Source organism: Danio aesculapii, chromosome 11 (genome assembly GCF_903798145.1).
Source record: "Danio aesculapii chromosome 11, fDanAes4.1, whole genome shotgun sequence".
Taxonomy (NCBI): domain Eukaryota; kingdom Metazoa; phylum Chordata; class Actinopteri; order Cypriniformes; family Danionidae; genus Danio; species Danio aesculapii.
The window spans coordinates 36,448,599-36,458,988 of record NC_079445.1 but is presented as its reverse complement, the minus strand read 5'-3'; the positions used below and the strand labels follow the sequence as shown (position 1 = coordinate 36,458,988).

The 10,390-nt window shown below is 35.5% G+C and overlaps 1 protein-coding gene across 1 annotated transcript in view; it reads left to right on the top strand.

Moving 5' to 3' along the window:
• Nucleotides 1–1,384: 1,384 nt before the first annotated feature.
• The window catches only part of itpr1b (inositol 1,4,5-trisphosphate receptor, type 1b), a 269,709-nt gene continuing 260,703 nt past the window's right edge, over nucleotides 1,385–10,390 (top strand). Inside the window, exon 1 of the mRNA XM_056468320.1 lies at nucleotides 1,385–1,550. The gene's annotated coding sequence lies outside the window, so the exon portion shown is untranslated. The remainder of the gene's footprint in view (nucleotides 1,551–10,390) is intronic.

Genomic DNA, 10,390 nt, shown 5'->3' with positions numbered 1-10,390 from the left:
AAAGTGCATATGAAGAGCAGAACTGAAGGACAGAAGTAGAATCACATGGAAGTAGAGCTTCACGGCACCTGTTTAACCTGATGCAAACCTGTACGGCGGGATTCCTAATGGTAAGCAATCATCTGATGGCATCTGCCATGACACGCTAAGTATGGCTTCTGAAACATCATATGAAAAATAGTAAATATTGTAGACTTTACTCATAAAAATGTATGATTAGTCAAGACAATGAAAAAAAGGAATAAATGAAAGATTTCATTAATGTAAGAGAAAACTCCACACTTCACTCTACAGGAAACAGCTTCTTCTGCTTTTGACAGACAGTGACCTCCTGACCTCATAATCTCCTCCCCTAATTCCATTTAAAGCAACGCTTTCACTTTAAAGAATAAGAACATGCTGTACATTTACATTTGATGTTTGTTTTAAGTGTAGATCAGGTCTATCTATCTGTCTGTCTGTCTGTCTGTCTGTCTGTCGGAAGGGCTCATTTTTTCCCTCCTTGTTTTTAGAGTAAACTTTCACATGTAAAGTTGAAAGATAGACAGTTTTGATTGGCTGTCCTTCTCATTTAGATGCTTTATTATGTTTGTTTGCCCATCATAAATCTGTTTTTTTAAATTATGGTTGTTTGTATAGATAGATATACGGATGGATGGATCTCGATGCACTCAGTGGAGCTATTGATTTCACTGTGAGGGGCGGGTTAGGTGTGACTATTAAAAGCATTGCATACAGCTCAGCTTGCATCTGCACCTGGACTTTTTTTGTCCACTAGTCAACACCCACAAAACACACTTGAAACAATGAGCCCATCCATTCATTCATCCATCCAGGGGGGAACTGGCCATAGGGAGCACCGGGACATTTCCCGGTGACCTGACGGTCAATCTGGCCTGCCATCGTGACTCTGGCCTGCCGCCTATCCCCCCTCTTCACCAACAGTTTCAGACAATTGATTCATGTTGCCTCAACAGAAATTAGGTTAACTTAACAAATTTAAGTGGACTGAACGTAAAAAAAGTTTTCCCCCAATTATCTCAAGAATTGTGTTGTTACAGCTGATTTTAATTAAGTAGTTTGAACAAGCAGTCTATCTGTCTGTCTGTCCGTCCGTCCGTCCGTCCGTCCGTCCGTCCGTCCATCCATCCATCCATCCATCCATCCATCCATCCATCCATCCATCCATCCATCCATCTATCTATCTATCTATCTATCTATCTATCTATCTATCTATCTATCTATCTATCTATCTATCTATCTATCTATCTATCTATCTATCTATCTATCTATCACACAGAACTCCATTACCCATCACCTCTCATTCCTGGTGCGCGTTCAGGCAGGGGGCGGAGCTTCGCGGCTCATGTGGAGGTGGTGAGAAAGCGGACAAGTGCGGACAAAATCCAACTGGCAACTAGACGCCGCGATTTTCAATTGGGGGACTTTGACATATCATGGAATTATACGAGGAATCCCGGCCGGAGCAGTTCTGCCGCTGACCCCTATCGCCAGCGCTGTTTTCCCGACACGGTCTCCTTCTGAAGAAGGTAAAGTTCTTACTGAACTCTTGCTGTTACTGTACTGCGATAAGAGACACGAGCGTGAGACAGTGTATGTTTGACTGATGCGCCTGTCAGTGAGAGCAGAACGGAAGTTTGACAGCGGGTTACAGTGTATCAATGACGGCGTTCGGTGCTCTGATTGATGTGGACGGGCTTAGAATGGAACACATTCTTAGAATGTCAGAATTAAGAACACATTTCAGTGGAACAGTGTAAAGTGACGGGTGCAGGTGGACTACAGCCTTCAGCGGATACAGTCATTGAAAACATATTATTCTGCGTCAGGTTTAAGGACGAGTTTATGCACTGAAGCAGTTTGTTTCGTAAAAACGCATTGTTCACTTCGAGGCTGGTGGATTCTGATTGGCGGTTTATTATCACCTGTCGAATTAAGCTTTTAGGTTTGATCTCTGTTGCATTTCTCAATGGGAAAACACTTTCTTTTTCCTTACAGAGAAACTGTATGTATTGAGGTAAAGTTAGTTTTATAGTCACACTTTCAAAGTTTCTCCTTAATAATATAATTTCAGTATTGAGGTAAAGTTGGTTTTATATTTGCACCTTGGTTCAATGACAACTTGTGACATGCTCTCTATAATTGAGGTAAAGTTGGCTTTATATTCGCACATTCGATCAGTGACAGCTTGTGACATGTTGCCTGTATTGTTTACCATGGTACTTTGAATATTCGGTCTGAAATCACATGCAAGTATAACTTCAAAACAAATTTAGCACTGTTTAACTGTGAACAATGTTGTTCATTGATAGCCATTGGCTGCTAATATGATTTCCTCTATTTAGAGTTTGCAAATAATACTTTTCTGAAATTATATTATTAAGGAGGAAGTCTGAATGTGTGAATAAAAAACAACTTTACCTCAATCTCCCTATATTGTTTCCCATGGTACTTTTGAATTTTCTGTCTGAAATCACATGCAAGTATGACTTGAAAACAACATTAGTACAATTTATTTCACCGTGAACAATGTTGAACTTTGATAGTCATTGGCCGCTAATTTAATTTAACTATTTAAATTTTGCAAAGATTATTTTTGTGAAATTATGTTATTAAGGAGAATTGCGAATGTGTGAATATGAAACCAACTTTACCTCATTAATTTTAGTAAGTATTCTTTACAAATTCTAAATAATGATCATATTAGCAACAAATGACTAAGTTCAAAGCACAATACAGTCAAATAATTAGTGCTAATGTTGTTTTCAAGGCATACATGCATATGATTTCAGACCAAATATTCAAAGTACCAATATAAAACCATCTTTACCTCAATACCGTGAGCTGTTAAATAGATGGAGAAGTCTGGCCTCCACGTTTAAACCCCCCTACAGTAAAATTAATAGACTGGAGTCAGTGTTTCAGGGACAGCCCACATACATCTGTCATTCGAGATATACATTTACATAATGTTTCTGTTTTGAACTTTCTAAAAGTTCTAAAAGATTTACAAACGCCATGCTTTTCACTTGACTGGAAAATCACAATGAGTTTGTATGCAAGACACAGCTGGAACAAATTTTCCCAGTTGAATTCGTCTTCCTTGTTTTTAGAGTAAACATTTTCGTGTTTACTCTATCAAGTTTTCATAAACTTGAAAGACAGACAGTTTTTATTGGCCATCCATCCTAATTAGATGCTTTATTATGTTTGTTTGCCCATCATAAATCTGTGGTATTTGAAATGATGGTTGTTTAGATAGATAGATAGATAGTCAGACATGTTTAAAGAGCTAGTTCAAGGTAAGTCTAGAAGGGATACAGCTGTGGATACACACCTCAATATAGCATAATTTTTGTGACACTGTGCAACAATAATTATTAACTTTACTATGAGGCGTAGGTTTAAGGTAGGGGTAGTTGTTAATAAAATACACCTCAATGAGTAATTGAATAAATAATATAAATAATACTAAGTATAATTACCGTTTTTACGTTACTGTGATGGTTGCGTTTAGGTTTGGGCTGGGGGTAGGCATTAATAAAATACAATTTAATGGGTAATTTAGTAAATAATTTGAATAATACTCGGTATAATTACTGCTTTTACATTACTGTAATGGTTGGGTTTAGGTTTGGGCTAGGGGTTGGCATTAATAAAATAAAATTTAATGAGCAATTTAATAAATAATTTGAATAATACTCGGTATATTTACTGTTTTTACATTACTGAGATGGTTAAGTTTAGGTTTGGACTAATGTTTGGCATTAATAAAATACAATTTAATAGGTAATTTAATAAATAATATTAATAAAACTCTGTATAATTACTGTTTTTATGTTACTGTGATTGTTGGGTTGAGGTTTGGGCTGGGGGTTGGCATTAATAAAATACAATTTAATGGGTAATTTAATAAATAATAGGAATAATACTCCGTATAATTACTGTTTTTAGGTTACTGTGATGGTTGGGTTTAGCTTGGGGCTGGGGGTAGGCATTAATAAAATACAACTTAATGGGTAATTTAATAAATGTTCTAAATAATTCTTGTTAACCTCCAGTCACAGCTGTATCCCTTCTAGCAACAACCCTAGTTCACCCCCAAAAATAAAAATGAAATGAATCTTTGAGATTTGTTGTTGTTATGATATTTTGAAGAATGCTGAAAACCAGAAGGCATTGACATCCATAATTAAGAAAAAACATGGATTTTTAAAAAATATCTTCGTTTCTGTTTAACAACTCATGTGAAGGCTGAATAAGAAACACAGATTTTTATTTTTGACTGAACTATCCCTTTTAAAGTGTTTGTTACATTAGAAATAATGTATAATTGTGTCAAATTTACATGAAACACAGTCAGTTATTGTTATCATAAGCCTCTAATGCGTTATTGTTCATACACTTATGTCATTTCAGAGTAGATTACAGCCACTAAGTAAGGGATAATGTACAGTCATGAGGTCGTTATCACTTTTATCTCTCATTTTATCACTTGATTATCCCATTACTTATCAAGTAACTAAATAAATGGACATGAAATATTGATCTGAGCATTCTTTTATTATGCCGAAAGAGCTCAGTGTCCAGGATGAGCGGGCAGTTAAACAGTTGTCTTTGACTACAGTCATTTTTCATAAAGTTTTCATAGAAAGCCATGCCATAAAATAAAGTAAACATCTGCATTATTCAAACATAAGGCCATGGTGTGCTTTATTAATGGAGGTTTTACAGGTAGTGCGTGTTTACCTTTAAAATAATAATTTGTCTTTATTATCAGGCAAGGAAAACATTGTTCCATTCTTTTCCAATTGCACCTGTTAAGATAAAGGCAGATATTATCTCAACAGTGTCAACAGTGTGTTTGTTTGTATTACTCTGATATACAATATATATGTATATTGAGCATCTGTGCAGTCTGTTCTTATTGATGCTCACGTCTGTCATTGATTGAACTGGCTTCGTCTCAAGCTGATTATAACATTGACTCAGAGTATGATCACAGTGGATCAGCTGGAACTGACACACAAAATTGTAGTATCTAAAATATATATAATCATACTTAAATGTAATTTTTGCTTAAACTGTAAGTTATGTACTGTATGTACTTGTATAGTATGCATCTAAAAAGTATAATCATATTCGTTTTTTCCTAAAATATAGCTAAACTGTTTATTACAGTTATATAAAATAACTGCTAAACTGACTCATAATATATATATATGCTAGAATATAGCTATAACTAATAATATGTACATCACATTAAATATGTAAAAATATAGTCATATTTAAATGTATTTAGTTTTTGTGAATACAGATGGAAATGACAAATAAAATATGTATTTTATTGTGTAGTATCTACAAATTATAATCATAATTCAATGTAATTATTATTATGGCTACAGCCATATTACCCTGCAGCCCAAGACCAGTTACTTACTGAAGCTAAGCAGGGATGAGCCTGGTCAGTACCTGGACAGGAGACCACATGGGAAAACTAGGTTGCTGATGGAAGTGTTGTTTGAGGGGCCAGCAGGGGTTGCTTATCCTGTGATCTGTGTGAATCCTAATGCTCCAGTAAAAGTTAAGGGGACACTATACTGTCAGTAAGCACTGTCTTTTAAATGAGATATTAAATCGAGGTCCTGACTCTCTGTGGTCATTAAAAATCCCATGGCACTTCTCAAAAAGAGTAGGGGTGTAACCCCGGTGTCCTGGCCAAATTCACTTCATCGGCCCTTACCGATCATGGCCTCCCAATCATCCCCATCCACTTAATTGGTTCTATCACCATCTCTCCACTCCACCTATAGCTGGTGTGTGGTAAGCACACTGGCGTCGTTGTCCTGTGGCTGCCGTTGCATCATTCAAGTGGGTGCTGCACACTAGTGGTGGTGTCAAGAGACTCATGATTGTGAAGCACTTTGGGTGTATGGCCATACACAATAAATGCGCTTTATAAATACACACATTACATTACATTACATTACTGAAAACTTAAAAATTAAATTAAATGAAAAAATTACTTGCTCAAAATGGTGGAGATGATAGTAGACTTTAGGAGAAACTCCCCCCACTCACCGACATGAACAGCACTGTGGCTGCAGTAGAGTCATTCAGGTTCTTGGGCACCACCATCTCTCAGGATCTGAAGTGGGACATTCACATAGACTCTATTGTGAAGAAAGCCCAGCAGAGACTGTACTTCCTTCGTCAGCTGAGGAAGTTCAACCTGCAACAGGAGCTGCTCGTACAGTTCTACTCAGCTGTCATCCAATCCATCCTCTGCACTTCAATCACCATCTGGTTCAGCTCAGCTGCCAAAACCGACTTCCGTAGACTACAGCGAATAGTCCGGACTGCTGAACGAATCACTGGCACTACCCTTCCAACACTTCAAGAACTGTACTTTTCCAGAGTGAGTGAAAGGGCTCGCAAAATCAATCTGGACGCCTCGCACCCAGCACACTTCCTGTTTGAACTGTTACCATCTAGTCGGTGCTACAGAGCACCAAGCACAAAAACCGCCAGACACAGGAAAAGTTCCTTTCCTCAGGCCCTTAATCCCTTTAATTAATCAGGAGTCGCCACAGCGAAATGAACCGCCAACTTATCCAGCATATGTTTAACGCAGTGGATGCCCTTCCAGCTGCAACCCATCACTGGGAAACATCCATTCACACACATGGACTACGGACAATTTAGCTTACCCAATTCACCTATACCACATTTTTTTGGACTTGTGGGGGAAACCGGAGCACCAACACGGGAGAACATGCAAACTCCACACAGAAATGTCAACTGATCCAGCCAGGGCTCGAATCAGCGACCTTCTTGCTGTGAGGCAATTGTGTCATATCATATTTAATTTTTATTTTTCCTGGACTGTAGCTGGATCTGACACATAAGTGTTTTTATTGTATAGTATCAATCTATAAATATTACAGTCATGTTTACATATATTCATTTTTTTGCATTAACAATTATGTTTTTTTAATATTACATTTAAGGCATTATTGTACATCCTTTAAAAAATTAATCATATGGCACTTTATATTTCATTTGGCCCATTTTTGTTACTTTAGTATCACTGAAATATCACTGTAGTTGATTGTTGTATATCATTTTAATTTTATTAATATTTTTTGTTCAAAGATTTGGTAGAATTTTAATTATATTTGTCATTTTTTATTGATTATATTATAAATTATATTATACGTAATTTATATTATAGATTTTATTAATTTAATTTCATTTTTTTCATTTTTAGATCATACTGTGTTTACTGTTAAATTTAGCTAAAGTTTTAGTAATTAGATTAAAAAAAACTATTTATTATGTATTTTTATTTCAGTACCATTGCAATATTATTGTAGATTTTAATAATATCTTTAAGTACTTAATTTTTTTTATTTGCTATTTTAATTAACTAAGGTTTAGTAATTTATGTTATAATTAAATAATCGTTAAATTTAAAGGTATGTCTGTAGTTTTTTATTTTTAATAATAGTTTAGTAATCATCAGGTAAATATTATAGTAAGTTTTACAGTCCAATTAAATTTTCTTTTTAATTTTCAGTCTTTCTTACTATTTTTAAATATTTATTCATTCCATTATTAAAGTACATCAAGATAAATTAAATGTAAAATAGACAAATTTCATTGGAGAGTAGCTGAAACAAATCTTTACTGTTAGGATCAGGGGTGACACGGTGGCTCAGTGGTTAGCTCTGTCACCTCACAGCCACTCACAGAGTCCCGGCTGGGTCAGTTGGCATTTCTGTGTGTAGTTGGTGTGGGTTTTCTCCGGGTGCTCTGGTTTCCCCCACAGTCCAAAGACGTGGTATAGGTGAATTGAATAAACTAAATTGGCCGTAGTGTATGTGTGTGTGGATGTTTCCCAGCACTGGGTGACAGCTGGAAAGGCATCCGCAGTGTAAAAACTATGCTGGATAAGTTGGCGGTTCATTCCATTGTGGTGACCCCTGATGAATAACGGGACTAAGCCTCAGGAAAATGAATGAATGAATTAATGTTAGGATCGAACTGGCGGATGGTAGGCTGGAGGTGAAGGGTGATTTATTTGGCACAACATGAAAAAATGTTCAGCTAAAAGGTTAAAGTGATAAAATAAAAATAAAGAAAAATAAACTATACAATATTTACAAGGTATTTACAGGCTTGTTCAGCTAAATTAAAAGATCTGAACGAAATCTGCCAAAAACTCAATCTCTCCAATATCTCCACTCCACACATAGGTGTTACAAGTTGCAAACAAACTCACAGAATCGCTGGTACATCTTTCAGCCTGATTAGAACTATGCTGTTTACAGTTGAACATCTCTAAAACAATGTGTATGTTCTTTTCTAAGAATGATAAGGTAAGTGTAGTACCAGATGTATTTGTATTCGGGGAAAGATTACAAGTTGTATCTGAATACAAGTACCTTGGTGTTTTGATAGATTCTAAGCTATCATTTAAGTCTCAGGTTAAAAAGGTTTGTAACCGGGTCAGATTCACTTTAGCAAATTTTAGATTTTTTTTGTGATCAGATGTCATGTGAGGCTGCCCTAATCTATTATCACTCCATGATCATTTCTCATATCACTTATTGTTTAACCACTTGGTCCCAAGCTAACATTACTACTTGGAAGCAACTTGAATCATTATACAAACAATCCTTAAAAACCTTTGATAAGAAATCAGTTCAATTTCACAATTAGAGGAATACAACCTGCTTAGTTGGGATCATTTAATTAAATATGTACATATTTGTTTCATGTTTAAGACCTTACACAACCCGACTTCACCACTAAATCAGTTTGTGAAAGTTAGAACGACTTCTAGAGGTGGTGAAAGAGGGGATTGTATTACTCCTCTCAAAAAAAGTAGATTCAGTCAGTCTTTATTGTCAGTGAAAGCTGCTAGGGAATGGAACTCCATCCCACCAACAATAAGAAGGTCACTTACTTTTCATTCTTGTCAGTCTCATGTTAAAAATTGGTTATTGACAAATAGGCCGGTATAAGACTCTGACTATGAAAACCTTGGATAAAAATATCACGCTTTCACGGTATTGTGGTATTGTGCCCACTGCTCAAAAATATATTCATTTTAAATGTCTGGGTAAAAACTAAAACTTTTTCCCCCTTTAAAAACAATATATTTTATTTTTTTGAAATATTTATTATATTTTGGAGCAGTAAACATGTTAGGCTAAATAATTTAAAAGATTAATTGACTTTTGCTGTCTTCATTAATTTCAAAAACACAGATTTCTTTACAATTTAAAACGGCATCTTTGGATATTTTTTCCAAATAAAAAATCTTGCACATACCTCCGAAACGGTATTTCGAACCTTTTTCAAACCTTGACTTTTCCAAACTGCAGTATAACTGGAAAACTGTTATCGTCCCATGCCTATTGACAAATCAGCATTGTCAGCATTAGTACTGTATTCTTGACACTTTTTTGTATTGTTTGTCTTTGGCTTTTTTGTCCTCTTCTGCTGCCCTCAATCTGTTTTAGTTTTTTGCTTTTTTTTTATTGTATTTTATATATTATATTGTATTCCATGTTATTATACTGTGCTTCTATTTTAGGTGTGATGTTTTAACATTTTGTAAGAGATCTACAGATGAAAAATAGCAATTCTTCGCTAATTCTGGCACATTTTACAGTAATGTATATTAATGTGCATTAGGCATGGGACAATAACCGTTTTCAAGGTATACCGCGAGGTATTTTTATCCAAGGTTATCATACCATCAGAGTCTTATACCGACCCATGCCTAATGTGCATTGACCCTGTAAACAAATAAACTAAACTAAACTATTAGTGTATTGGTGCAATATGTGTGTTTAACAGTCACAGTGTATTTCTCAGTCCTACACTGTGACATTTACATTGATATTTTATTCTATTTCTGTTATTGTTGAATAATTTCAGTTAACAGCACTGATTTTCCACAGTAATACTGCAAAACCATGCACACAACATGACATAAAATACATCAATAATTTTATCTTTGCATATAGCATAACCAAGACTCAAGGCTTTCATTCTGACCTTAACACATTATTGTGCATTAGAGGTCGCACTTAATATCGAACCGTGATTTTACTGCTATTACAGAAGACCAATGTGCTGCATTAAGTGACTCTTTAGAAATATACAAACAATACATAGTGAAGAATGTGCACATAATGAAGTGTCCTTTCAGCAGTGTTTCCTAAAGTGTTTCTCATTATCCACCCATACAGCGCGAGGACCTTGGATTTCTATACTTGCGCTGTCAAAAACTAGGCCATCTCAAAATGGCAAACTCTCATTTTCTGCAATCCATCCCAATGGCCCTCACGCTATT